Raw genomic sequence first — 14,846 nt, 5'->3', positions numbered from 1 at the left:
GTAAGTCCTGTTCATTGTGTCCCTAAGAAGGGAGGTATTACTATTGTTCCTAATGATAAAGATGAATTGATTCCACAAAGAATTATTACAGGTTATAGGATGGTAATTGATTTCCGCAAATTAAATAAGGCTACTAAGAAAGATCATTACCCCTTACCTTTTATCGATCAAATGCTAGAAAGATTATGCAAACATACACATTACTGCTTTCTAGATGGTTATTCTGGTTTCTCTCAAATACTTGTGTCGGCTAAAGATCAATCAAAGACTACTTTTACATGCCCTTTTGGTACTTTTTCTTATAGACGTATGCCTTTTGGTTTATGTAATGCACCTGCTACCTTTCGAAGATGCATGATGGCTATATTCTCTGACTTCTGTGAAAAGATTTGTGAGGTTTTCATGGACGACTTTTCCGTCTATGGATCTTCTTTTGATGATTGCTTGAGCAATCTTCATCGAGTTTTGCAGAGATGTGAAGAAACTAATCTTGTATTGAATTGGGAAAAGTGCCACTTTATGGTTAATGAGGGTATTGTCTTGGGGCATAAAGTTTCTGAAAGAGGTATTGAAGTTGATAAAGCCAAGGTTGATGCTATTGAAAAGATGCCATGTCCCAAGGACATCAAAGGTATAAGAAGTTTCCTTGGTCACGCTGGATTTTATAGGAGGTTCATTAAGGACTTCTCAAAAATTTCTCGGCCTCTGACCAATTTATTACAAAAAGATATAACATTTGTCTTTGATGATGATTGTGTAGAAGCATTTGAAATACTTAAGAAAGCATTAGTCTCTGAACCTATTATTCAGCCACCTGATTGGAATTTACCCTTTGAAATTATGTGTGATGCTAGTGATTATGTTGTAGGTGTTGTTCTAGGACAAAGAGTTGATAAGAAATTAAATATTATCCATTATGCTAGTAAGACTCTAGACAATGCTCAAAGAAATTATGCTACTACTGAAAAAGAACTCTTAGCAGTTGTATTTGCTTGTGATAAGTTCAGACCTTATATTGTTGATTCTAAAGTAACTATCCACACTGATCATGCTGCTATTAAATATCTTATGGAGAAGAAAGATGCTAAACCTAGACTTATTAGATGGGTTCTCTTGCTACAAGAATTTGATTTGCATATTGTTGATAGAAAAGGAGCTGAGAACCCCGTTGCAGACAACTTATCTAGGTTAGAGAATGTTCTTGATGACCCACTACCTATTGATGATAGCTTTCCTGATGAACAATTAAATGTCATAATTACTTCTCGTAGTACCCCTTGGTATGTTGATTATGCTAATTACATAGTTGCTAAATTTATACCACCTAGCTTCACATACCAACAAAAGAAAAAGTTCTTCTATGATTTGAGACATTACTTTTGGGATGACCCACATCTTTATAAAGAAGGAGTAGATGGTGTTATTAGACATTGTGTACCTGAGCATGAACAGGAACAGATCCTACGCAAGTGCCACTCCGAAACTTATGGAGGACACCACGCGGGAGATAGAACTGCACATAAGGTATTGCAATCCGGTTTTTATTGGCCTACTCTCTTGAAGGATGCCCGTAAGTTTGTCCTATCTTGTGATGAATGACAAAGAATTGGTAATATTAGTAGACGTCAAGAAATGCCTATGAACTATTCACTTGTTATTGAACCGTTTGATGTTTGGGGCTTTGATTATATGGGACCTTTTCCTGCCTCTAATGGATATACACATATTTTAGTTGTTGTTGATTACGTTACTAAGTGGGTAGAAGCTATTCCAACTAGTAGTGCTGATCATAACACTTCTATTAAAATGCTTAAAGAAGTTATTTTTCCGAGGTTTGAGTCCCTAGATATTTAATGACTGATGGTGGTTCACATTTTATTCATGGTGCTTTCCGTAAAATCCTTGCTAAATATGACGTCAATCATAGAATTGCATCTCCCAATCACCCACGGTCTAGTGTTCAAGTAGAATTGAGTAATAGAAAACTCAAATTTTGCAAAAGACTGTCAATAGGTCTAGAAAGAATTGGTCCAAGAAACTTGATGATGCATTATGGGCCTATAGAACTGCATATAAAAATCCTATGGGTATGTCTCCGTATAAAATGGTATATGGAAAAGCATGTCACTTACCTCTTGAACTAGAACATAAGGCATATTGGGCTATTAAAGAGCTCAACTATGATTTCAAACTTGCCGGTGAAAAGAGGTTATTTGATATTATCTCACTTGATGAATGGAGAACCCAAGCTTATGAAAATGCCAAGTTGTTTAAAGAAAAGGTTAAAAGATGGCATGACAAAAGGATACAAAAGCGTGAGTTTAATGTAGGTGATTATGTATTGCTATACAACTCTCGTTTAAGATTTTTTGCAGGGAAACTTCTCTCTAAATGGGAAGGCCCCTATGTTATCGAGGAGGTCTATCGTTCCGGTGCCATAAAAATCAACAACTTCGAAGGCACAAATCCGAAGGTGGTAAACGGTCAATGAATCAAACATTATATCTCAGGTAATCCCATAAATGTTGAAACCAATATTATTGAAACTGTAACCCCGGAGGAATACATAAGGGACACTTTCCAGAATGTTTCAGACTCCGAAAATGAATAGGTATGTGGTACGGTAAGTAAACCGACTCCAAAACAATTTTTAAGGCAATATTTCTCCATTTTGGAATATTTAGAAAAATAGAAAATTAAGTAGCAGTCCGGGAAGGACACGAGGGCCTCATGAGGGTGGAGGGCGCGCCCTACCCCCTGGGCGCGCGCCCCTACCTCGTGAGCACTTCGTGTGCCTTCCAGACTCCGTTTTCTTGCACGATATGTATTTTGGTCGGTAAAAATTTACTATATATTCTCCCGAAGGTTTTGACTCCCGTATCACGCAAAAATCTCCTGTCTTTGTTTCGAGCTGTTTTCTGTCAGGGTTGTCAAGGCCAGGCACTATGTCGTCTCCCTCCTCCTCCAACCATGAGGGCAACGATGCTTGGCTAATGAAGATAGAGCTGAAGAGAGAAGAACCTATGGAGATCAACAAGGATGAAAGGATCAAGAAGGCCGTGGAGGACCAAGTTCCAGCAATAGAAGACACCCTTCAACTGGATCATAATCTTCTTACCCCTACAGAAATCGAAGCTTTCAAGATGATTGAGTTGGCTCGTATACAAAATAAGTATCTCACACGTGAAAATATTTTGTTGAAGGAGCATATCATCGCACTCAAGGGCATTATCCGCAAGTTAGAAGACCTTCTACGCTCGATGTGTGACTATCCATCATCAACAACACCTCCACCTTCTTCACCAACCAAGGAGATATAATAACATGGGTATGGGCACTCCCCTTGGCAACACCCAAGCTTGGGGGAGTGCCCCGGTATCGTATCACCATCACTTTTATCTTTACCGTTTTCTTTAGTTCGATCTTATTAGTAGTATTTTGATCTAGTAGAATAAAGTTTATGACATGATCTAGTTGTGAGTTTTGCTTTATTATCCTTCTATGTAATCGAGTCCGTGAGCTATATAATAAAGATTAGTGTTGAGTCAAGGGCTTGATTATTTTTCCATGATCCTAAGTGAATAAAAGAAAAGAGAAAGAAATAAAAAGAAACAAAGAGATCATATGGATCTCATGGAGAGTAATGAGCTCACATAGAAAAAGTATGATGAATAAAAGTTGTTGAGAGTTGACAAGCATAGTTTTGGTCATCGTTGCAATTAATAGGAAGTAATAAAGAAAAAGAGGTCTTCACATATAGATATACTATCTTGGACATCTTTTATGATTGTGAGCACTCATTAAAATATGACATGCTAAAGAGTTGACATTGGATAAGGAAGACAACCTAATGGGTTATGTTTTCTTACATCTGAGATAAATTATATTGTCTTGTATCCTCCAACATGTTGAGCTTGCCTTTACCCCTCATGCTAGCTAAATTCTCAGCACCAAGTAGAGATACTACTTGTGCTTCCAAATACCCTTAAACCAGTTTTGCCATGAGAGTCCACCTTATCTACCTATGGATTAAATAAGATCCTTCAAGTAAGTTGTTATCGGTGCAAAGCAATAAAAATTTCTCTCTAAATACGTATGATTGATTGGTGTGGGAGAAATAAGCTTTATACGATCTTGTGATGTGGAAGTAATAAAAGCGACGGACTGCATAACAAAGGTTCATATCACAAGGGGCAATATAAAGTGACGTTCTTTCGCACTAAGATTTTGTACATCCAACCATAAAAGCGCATGGAAACCTCTGCTTCCCTCTGCGAAGGGCCTATCTTTTATTATTATCTCCTACATTACATAAGAGTCATGGTGATTTTCACCCTTCCTTTTTACACTTTATCCTTTGGCAAGCACAATATGTTGGAAAGATCCTGGTATATATGGACAATTGGATGTGAGTTTTCATGAACTATTACTGTTGACATTACCCTTGAGGTAAAACGTTGGGAGGCAAAACTATAAGCCCCTATCTTTCTCTGTGTCCGACTAAAACTCCATACCCATAAGTATTGCATGAGTGTCAGCAATTGTGAAAGATTATATGATAATTGAGTATGTGGACTTATACATTGACTCTTTCCTATGTTATGATAAATTGCAATTGCTTCAATGACTGAGATTATAGTTTGTTAGTTTTCGATGAAGTTTACGATTCACACTTGATATTGTGATTGAATTATTACTCTAGCATAAGATATCATATGACAAGAATTATATAAGTTGCTGTTCTAAGAAAGATCATGATGCCCTCATGTCCGTATTTTATTTTTATCAACACCTTCATCTCTAAACATGTGGACATATTTTTCGATTTTGGCTTTTTGCTTCAGGACAAGCGAGGTCTAAGCTTGGGGGAGTTGATACGTCCATTTTGCATCATGCTTTTATATCGATATTTATTGCATTATGGTCTGTTATTTCACATTATGTCACAATACTTATGGCTATTCTCTCTTATTTTACAAGGTTTACATAAGGAGGGAGAATGCCGGCAGCTGGAATTCTGGGCTGGAAAAGGAGCAAATATTAGAGACCTATTCTGCACAACTCCAAAAGTCCTGAAACTCCACGGAACACCTTATAATAAATAATGAAAAATCCTCGCCAAAGATGAAGACCAGGGGGCCCACACCCTGCTCACGAGGGTGCCCCCCCTAGGGCGCGCCCCCCTACCTCGTGGGCCCCTTGGTGGCTCTCCGATGACCATCTTCTCCTATATGAAGTCTTTCATCGAGAAAAAAATAAGAAGCAACCTTTCAGGACGAAACTCCGCTGCCACGAGGCGGAACCTTGGCGGATCCAATCTAGAGCTCCGGCAGAGCTGTTCTGCCTGGGAAACTTCCCTCCCGGAGGGGGAAATCATCGCCATCGTCATCACCAACGCTCCTCTCATCGGGAGAGGGCAATCTCCATCAACATCTTCATCAGCACCATCTCATCTCAAAACCCTAGTTCATCTCTTGTATCTGATTCTTGTCTTCAAGTCCGGGATTGGTGCTAGTAGGTTGCTAGTAGTGTTAATTACTCCTTGTAGTTGATGATAGTTGGTTTAATTGGTGGAAGATCATATGTTCAAATCCTATGTGCATATTAATACCCCTCTGATTATGAACATGTTTATGCTTTGTGAGTAGTTACCTTTGTTCCTGAGAACAAGGGAGAAGTCTTGCTATTAGTAGTCATGTGAATTTGGTATTCGTTCGATATTTTGATGAGATGTATGTTGTCTAGCCTCTAGTGGTGTTATGTGAATGTCGACTACATAACACTTCACCATTATTTGGTCCTAGAGGAAGGCATTGGGAAGTAATAAGTAGATGATGGGTTGCTAGAGTGACAGAAGCTTAAACCCTAGTTTATGCGTTGCTTTGTAAGGGGCTGATTTGGATCCATATGTTTCATGCTATGGTTAGGTTTACCTTAATACTTTTGTTGTAGTTGCGGATGCTTGCAATAGAGGTTAATCATAAGTGGGATGCTTGTTCAAGTAAGAACAGCACCCAAGCACCGGTCCACCCACATGTCAAATTATCAAAGTACCGAACGCGAATCATATGAACTTGATGAAAACTAGCTTGACGATATTCCCATGTGTCCTCGAGAGCGCTTTTCCTTATATAAGAGTTTATCCAGGCTTTTCCTTTGCTACAAAAAGGATTGGGCCACCTTGCTGCACTTTATTTACTCTTGTTACTTGTTGCTCGTTACAAATTATCTCATCACAAAACTATCTGTTACCACTTATTTCAGTACTTGCAGAGAATACCTTGCTGAAAACCGTTTATCATTTCCTTCTACTCCTCGTTGGGTTCGACACTCTTACTTATCGAAAGGACTACGATAGATCCCCTAGACTTGTGGGTCATCAGTGCCCAAAGTCTGGTGCAGCTGGTGCCAAAACTTTTAAGTAAACTGTGTTCCTCTATTTGATATGATGGTCCTCGGAACTCCATGCAGACATACGATCCTGGTCATGTATATCTTAGCCAACTTCGCACTTGTATAGGTGGTCTTCACTAGGATAAAGTGAGCCACTTTTGTCAAGCGATCCACCACTACCCAAATAGAATCGTATCCTGATCGGGTCCTGGGTAATCCAGTGATGAAATCCATGCCAAGCTTATCCCACTTCCATTCGGGTATCGGCATAGGCTGCAGTAATCCTGTTGGCTTCTGATGTTCTGCCTTCACTCTCTGACATACATCACATATAGATACATACTCGGCAATATCCTTCTTCATACCAGTCCACTAGAAACGCTTCTTCAAATCCAAATACATCTTGGTGTTTCCGGGGTGTATCGAGTATGGCGTGTCATGAGCTTCCTGAAGTACCAACTTCCTGATCTCTGCACTATTGGGTATATAAACACGATCCTCAAACCACAAGGTGTCGTGCTCATCCTCACGAAAACCCTTGGCTTTTTCTTTGCTCATCTTCTCCTTTATCTCAGCAATTTCCTTATCATCCTTCTGAGCTTCTCGAATTTTTCCCAATAATGTCGACTGAATTTCTAATGCTGCAACAAAACCTCTAGGGACTATCTCCAAACGTAGCTCCCTGAGATCCTCAGCTAACTCCTTTGGCAATCCTCCACTTACGAGGATATTGGCGTAACTCTTCCGGCTCAAAGCGTCTGCTACGGCATTGGCCTTGCCTGGATGATAGTGCAACTTCGTATCATAATCCTTTATAAGCTCCAACCATCTCCTTTGCCTGAGATTCAACTCCTTCTGTGTGAAAATGTACTTCAAACTCTTATGATCCGTGTACACATCACAATGATTTCCAATAAGAAAATGTCTCCAGGTCTTGAGCGCATGCACTACAGCTGCTAACTCCAAATCATGTGTGACATAATCCAACTCATGCGGTCGAAGATAACATGAGGCATATGAAACAACTCTTCCGTCTTGCATAAGTACGCCTCCAAGTCCTAAGCGAGATGCATCGCAATACACTTGGAAATCCTTGCATATATCCGGTAGAATCAGCACTAGGGTTGTAACCAAACATTTCTTCTGTTGGGGAACATAGTAATTTCAAGAAAATTCCTACGCACACGTAAGATCATGGTGATTCATAGCAACGAGAGGAAAGAGTATCATCCACATACCCTCGTAGACCGTAAGAGGAAGCATTATGAGAAGGCGGTTGATGTAGTCGAACGTCTTCACGATCTGACCGACCCAAGTACCGAATGCACAACACCTTCGAGTTCAGCACACGTTCAGCTCGATGACGTCCCATGAACTCCAATCCAGCAGAGATTTGCGCACTACTAGGAAAAGGCCTACTAATGGCGCACTAGTTTTGCCTACTAATGGCACATTACCAGTGCGCCATTAGTAGCACGCCACTAGTATATCTTACTAATGGCGCACCACAGGTGCGCCATTAGTATCTGGTATACTAATGGCGCACCAACTAGTGCGCCATTAGTATGTAACAGCATGCGCCATTAGTGTGCCTCCCGGGGGGCCATACGTAAGCATGGCTTTGTCATACTAATGGCGCATTCTCTGTTGATGCGCCATTAGTATCCTTTGGCATACTAATGGCGCACCTGGTGGTGATGCGCCATTAGTATGAATATTTGGTTTTTTTCCTTTTCTGATTTTTGCGCAGGTTACAAAATATATTATTAGACAGAATATAAAATATATTATTAGACAGAATATAGACAGCAGCACACAGCAACATCAGATTCATCGAATACAATAGAAGATTAGTCTCCGAATACAATTCATCATATTAGTCTCTGAATTCAAAAGACCGAACAAAGATAAAACATTACAAGTCTCAAGACCGCGAGTATCGAGTTTGTCGGAAGTAATACTAATCCTAACAAGTCCTACTAATCATCATCATACAACTTCTACTCATTATTCATAACAAGTCATACGATCATCATCTTGATAGTCTTCGAACCAACCCTACTTAATTGTTCTTAACACATGATCATCAGTATTAGGCAGGACCTAAATACCCTATTTAAGCTAAAATAGCATAAAACAATATAGACCCTGACTCTCCATTATGGAGAATGGAGAACATCCTGTCTCCAATTCTTGCGCTTCGCTTCCTTTTGCTTCCAAGAAGCTCCTTACGACTGTCCATACATTTTTTCCATCCTTTGATTTTCATGTCTCCACTTCTTTTAGAAATCTCGTATGGACAGTTGAGATTCGTAGGACGACCTGGCTGTATGTTCAAAACATTAACACTACCTTTCAAATACATCATATGAGGCACACAATTCTCTGGGATTATCTGTTGAAAAACATAGTAATAACTTCATAGTTAGCAATGATGTACTAGTTTTAGAAGTATGCAAAAGATGCACGGATGTCGTAATAGTAAAAATCTTACCAGGGTATCTCCATGGTAGTTACCGTAGTTGAACACATGCACTAGTGGCACGTATTTACCATAATGTTGAGGAGTTTGATTGTAGATATTGTAATTCTCAATGTCAGTATAAAATCCGACCAAATGATTTTTCTCCTTGTAAGTTGTTAATTCGGAGCCATCGGTGTAGTGGGTTTTGTCTACCATCTCCCACACATTCTTTGAACAATAAAAATAAGCTGTCAATGGAACTAAGCTGTCAACTATTTTGAAATAAACAATATAAATTAGCTAATAACTATGTTTGAGAAACTCACATAGCGGTAGAACTGGAGGCGTATCAACAAGGACCCAAATGTCCATATTGTCTTGGTTGATGTCAGGATTACCAAGATCCATGGTGATAAGCACACCCTCATCAAAACCATACATCTTGCAAAATGCTTCCCAATTTTTGCAACCAAAATGGGTTACGCTCTCAGAATTATATAGATTTACTTCAAAGTCCACATCGTGATGAGTCCTTAGGTGAATTTTCTTTGTTTCAGAAATTTCATGGTCTTCAAAATCCGTCCTCTCCAAGACATAGCGTCTTGCATGGCATGGGATAAGCTATACTCGAATTGTAAAAGATGAAAATTACACGTTGAAATAGTTGAAGTCATGCTTAATTATGAAAATAACACTTGTCGTCATTGTGTACCATTTCAACTTCGAAGGTCTCCTCGAGCTTAATGCTGAAGCGCCGATCATCGTCCAGGTGAGGCATGTCGCACAGACCTCGATCGTCGTGGCACCAGTCGCACTCCGCCGGGAGACTTTCGTCGTCCGATGATGATGACGACATATCCTGGGACAGCTCCCAGAATTGCTTGCCGCCCGAACCACCGGCCTCATCGTTGTGGGCCATGTTTCGCTCTAAATAGGAAAAAAGTTTGGTCAAAAAGTTGGTTATTGTCAAGGAACAAGATCATGGTCTCATCATTTAGGGTTTGTCGACACCGAGGCACCCTAAAAGCCTAAGCTTTCATCATTTAGGGTTTGTCGACGCCGAGGCACCCTAAAAGCCCAAGCATACATCATTTAGGTTCTCATCGACACCGAGGCATCCGGGGCAGCCAAGTTAAGTTTTCATCATTTAGGGTTTATCGATGCCGAGGCACCCTAGGTTGGGCCTAATCACTTGGCACTAATCACTTGGCTCTATTGCCACCTAGGTCGACGCCGAGGCACCCTAAAAGCCTAAGCTTTCATCATTTAGGTTTTTATCGACACCGAGGCACCCTAAAAGCCAAGGTTTAATCATTTAGGGTTTGTCGACGCTAAGGCACCCTAAAAGCCTAAGCTTTCATCATTTAGGGTCGGGGTATATTAGTACTTAATCAAGTAGCAGATGGTCTAACTAAGGGTTTTGGAGTCAAGGAACATAATTTAGCTTGTAACAAAAGATGGGAATGATATCTATCTATCACCAATCTTGACTGGGAGTGTTGGGCTGAGCATAACAGGGTGATAATGAAGCATTAGTAGATTGCATCTTACATGTCCAGCTCTACTTTCTCGTGGCTTTTTGTCCCACTGATTGGATATATATTGCATGTACACAGAATATCTCAGATAGAGGAATACAGCTAGTTTCCAATAATTGCCAAGGAACAATTTTGGAAATCTACAGATTAAGTACTAAGATACCCCGGCCCATGCATTAGTCGCAAGTACCCCATATGCCCTATTTTTAGCAAAGTCATGCTAAAATTCACGGAAAATTTCAGCATGACCTTTGCTAAAAATAGGACATATGGAGTACCCGAATTTGCCGGAACGGAAGTTAATCGACATTCCGGCAAACTCAAGGGCCTCTCGGGGTACCTGCAAAATCATTGAGCAGGAAGCCCCCAACAGCACCCGAAGTATATGTAACAAAAAACAGGTGACAAAACTTGCACACCCCTCTCCGCTTAACGAGGCATGGAAACAGTGCCAGGACAGCAACCAAACACTGTCCAGGCACAGTTTAGGGAGGCTCCAAGCCAGACACGATTCAGTGTGGACACTATCCAAACAGACCCTAAATGACTGGGGATACTTGTAAAAACTTAGTTTAGCTCCTTTCACACATAGATAAGCAGTTGGGAAAAAGACACAATTTCCTGTAAGAACTTGAAAAAGAAACTACGCCATATGTACTTCAAGACTTCAAGTATATAGCCATAAAAAATAGTTCATGCACGTATGAGCTGTGGATCGTGCTGTTTGCGAAAAGAGTAAACCCATAGGGGGCAACTTACCTGTTATTTCAGGCTAATTGTATTAAAATTTCAAGCAACTACAATGAGACATGTAAAAAAGGTGCTATCTCTCTCTTGTGCTATCTCTCTCTTGCAAAAAAGTGCAGTTCCTTTAAAGTTTCAAATTTGCACTTGCATTGCATTTAAACATGCCCATTGGTTGTGGGTGAACCATTCAGAACAATCAGCCATGGCAATGTCACATTTCAGCACCAAAGTGGCTTGCATTTCTTTTTAGTTGAACTTTTTTAATAGACAAACAACCAAATGCTCAGAACTACTACTACTACCACTAGATCATTTTCCTCTAGAACAGAACCAAACATTTTTTAATATAAAAATACACAGTTCAAAGATTTTGGCACAAGAAGTCCAGTTCATGTCGTACCAACAGTGCTTGAAGATCGAAGTTGTAGTTGTGAGCACTTGCAGATTCTTCAGCAGTTAAGCCACGGTAAAATGAATCCTACAAAACTAAAGGCCATACTGAAAATCAAGCATGATTCTACTGTAAGATCCCTAGCAGGCTCGTAACGCAAAGCATTTCCAATCGCAGAAGAGGGGTACTGGGGGAAGGATGCGCGTACACTTGAGGGAGGCGGTGTACTGGGGGAAGCAGGAGGAGTCGGCGATCCGGGCCGCGCTGGGGTAGGGCCGGAGTTGAGGTGGAGCGGAGACCGGAGTTGAGGTGGAGCTCGAACGAATCCTCCAAGACGGCGTAGCAGAGCTTGGCGCAGCTCCTAGGCACGACGACGGAGCACGGGGTGGTCGGTGGCCGCGGTGACGCGCGGTGGCCGCGCTAGGGGAAGCGGGGGCCGCGGAGGGTTCGGCCGGCTGGGCGCGCCGCGGCGGAGGGCCGGCAGCGGCGGCAGGGGCAGCGCAAGACCACAGTGGCGGCGGCGTCACCGACGGCGTGCAGGCGCGGCGGACGAAGGGGGCGGAGCAAGGGGGCGGGGGCGTAGGGTTGGGGTCGAGTGCGGGATCTGGCGAGGGAGGGAGGGAGGCCACAGTGCGAGGGGATTAAGTGGAGTGGGGGAGGGTTAGCAATGGCGCACCTCCCCCTAGTGCGCCATAAGTACGATGATTCTAATGGCGCACCTCCCCCTGGTGCGCCATTAGAATTTTGTTTCAATTACTAGCCCGACTGGTCAGGTTATATTCCACCTAACCCTATCTCCATCAGAACACGCCCACTAGCCTGACTGGTCAGCATGCAGCACACACACTAGGAGGTCCTGGGTTCGATTCCCAGGCTCCCCAATTTTTGTTTTTATGCATTTAAAATGCTGTTTGATATTTATTTGTGTTTAAATATGTTCAAACTTTTTTAAATCATGACAGTAATATTTTTTATAAAAACAGTAATAATTTTTTAAAAAATATCATCAAATTTGTTATTTGAAAATATTTATGAATATGAAAAAATATCATCAAATTTATTATTTCAAAATATCATCAAAATTTTTATTTGAAAATATAATCAAATTTGTTTTTTTTGCAATTTTAGTTGCATTCATTTGTGACGATGGAGCGGGCCGGGGAGGGTGCTGGGGAGAGGGTGCGGTGGGTCATCGGCGACGGTGGAGTGGGGGAGGGTGCGGGCCGGGGGTCGGCGGCGGCGGCCGATGGAGCGGGGGAGGGTGCGGTGGGTCGTCGGCGGCGGTGGAGTGGGGGAGGGTGCGGGGGGTCGGCGGCGGCAGCCGGTGGAGCGGGGGAGATGGTGCGGGGGGTGCTCGGCGGCGAGGGGGACCGGATCTGGCGAGGTGGGATAGCGAACGAGATGGAGGGGGATCGAGATCGAGTGTCCATGAAATTTAAAAAAGTAAAAAATATAAATATATATACTAATGGCGCACCGGGTAATAGTGCGCCATTACTAGTTTAAACTAGTAATGGCGCACTGTGAAACGGTGCGCCATTAGTAGTTTTGCAAAAAAAAGAATAAGAAAAAAATTTACAGTAATGGCGCACTCTCTACCTGGTGCGCCATTACTAGTTAGAACTAGTAATGGTGCATTGTCGACCTGATGCGCCATTAGTATGTATGGAAAATGGAAAAAAAAATAATATTAGTGGCGCACCCTGTTTTCGGTGCGCCATTAGTGTCTTCCACACTAATGGCGCATCACCAACAGGTGCGCCATTAGTATATAGTAGTGGCGCACTACTTCCCTGGTGTGCCATTAGTATCAATCCTATCTATAGCCCTTTTCCTAGTAGTGGCGGGAGAGTTTTGTCAGCACATCATTCTCTAATGATGTGATCCCGTTAATCAAATGACTACTCATGTCTATGGTTAGGAAACATAACCATCATTGATTCAACGAGCTAGTCAAGTAGAGGCAAACTAGTGACACTCTGTTTGTTTATGTATTCACACATGTACTAAGTTTCCGGTTAATACAATTCTAGCATGAATAATAAACATTTATCATGATATAAGGAAATATAAATAATAACTTTATTATTGCCTCTAGGGCATATTTCCTTTAGTCTCCCACTTGCACTAGAGTCAATAATCTAGTTCACATCGTCATGTGATTTAACACCAATAGTTCACATATTTATGTGATTAGTTCAATTCTCCATGTGACTAATACCCAAAGGGTTTACTAGAGTCAATAATCTAGTTCACATCGCTATGTGATTAACACCCAAAGAGTGATCATGTTTTGCTTGTGAGAGAAATTTAGTTAACGGGTCTGCCACATTCAGAGCCGTATGTATTTTGCAAATTTTCTATGTCTACAATACTTTGCATGGAGCTACTCTAGCTAATTGCTCCCACTTTCAATATGTATCTAGATCGAGACTTAGAGTCATCCAGATCAGTGTCAAAGCTTCGACGCAACTCTTTACAACGAACTCTTTGTCACCTCCATAATCGAGAAACATTTCCTTATTCCACTAAGGATATTTTTGGCCGCTGTCCAGTGATCCACTCCTAGATCGCTATTGTACCCTCTTGCCAAACTTATGGTGAGGTACACAATAGGTCTGGTACACAGCATAGAATACTTTGTAGAATCTATGACTAAGGCATAGGGAATGACTTTTCATTCTCTTTCCATTTTCTGTCGTGGTCGGGTTTTGAGTCTTTACTCAACTTCACACCTTGCAACACAGGTAAGAACTCTTTCTTTGGCTGTTCCATTTTGAACTACTTCAAAATCTTGTCAAGGTATGTACTCATTGAAAATATATCAAGCATCTTGATCTATCTCTATAGATCTTGATGCTCAATATGTAAGTAGCTTCACAGAGGTCTTTCTTTGAAAAACTCTTTTCAAACATTCCTTTATGCTTTCCAGGAAATTCTACATTATTTCCGATCAACAATATGTCATACACATATACTTATCAGAAATGTTGTAGTGCTCCCACTCACTTTCTTGTAAATACAGGCTTCACCACAAGTCTGTATAAAACCATATGCTTTGATCACTTTATCAAAGCATATATTCCAACTCCGAGATGCTTGCACCAGTCCATAGATGGATCGCTGGAGCTTGCTCACTTTGTTAGCACCTTTAGGATCGACAAAACCTTCTGGTTGCATCATATACAACTCTTCTTTAAGAAATCCATTAAGGAATGCAGTTTTGGCATCCATTTGCCAGATTTCATAAAATGCGGCAACTGATAACATGATTCGGACAGACTTTTAAGCATCGACGCGAGTGCGAAACTCT

This window comes from Triticum urartu, chromosome 1A (genome assembly GCF_056163025.1).
Source record: "Triticum urartu cultivar PI428250 chromosome 1A, HENAU_Tu73, whole genome shotgun sequence".
NCBI lineage: Eukaryota > Viridiplantae > Streptophyta > Magnoliopsida > Poales > Poaceae > Triticum > Triticum urartu.
This window is presented reverse-complemented; position numbering follows the sequence as displayed.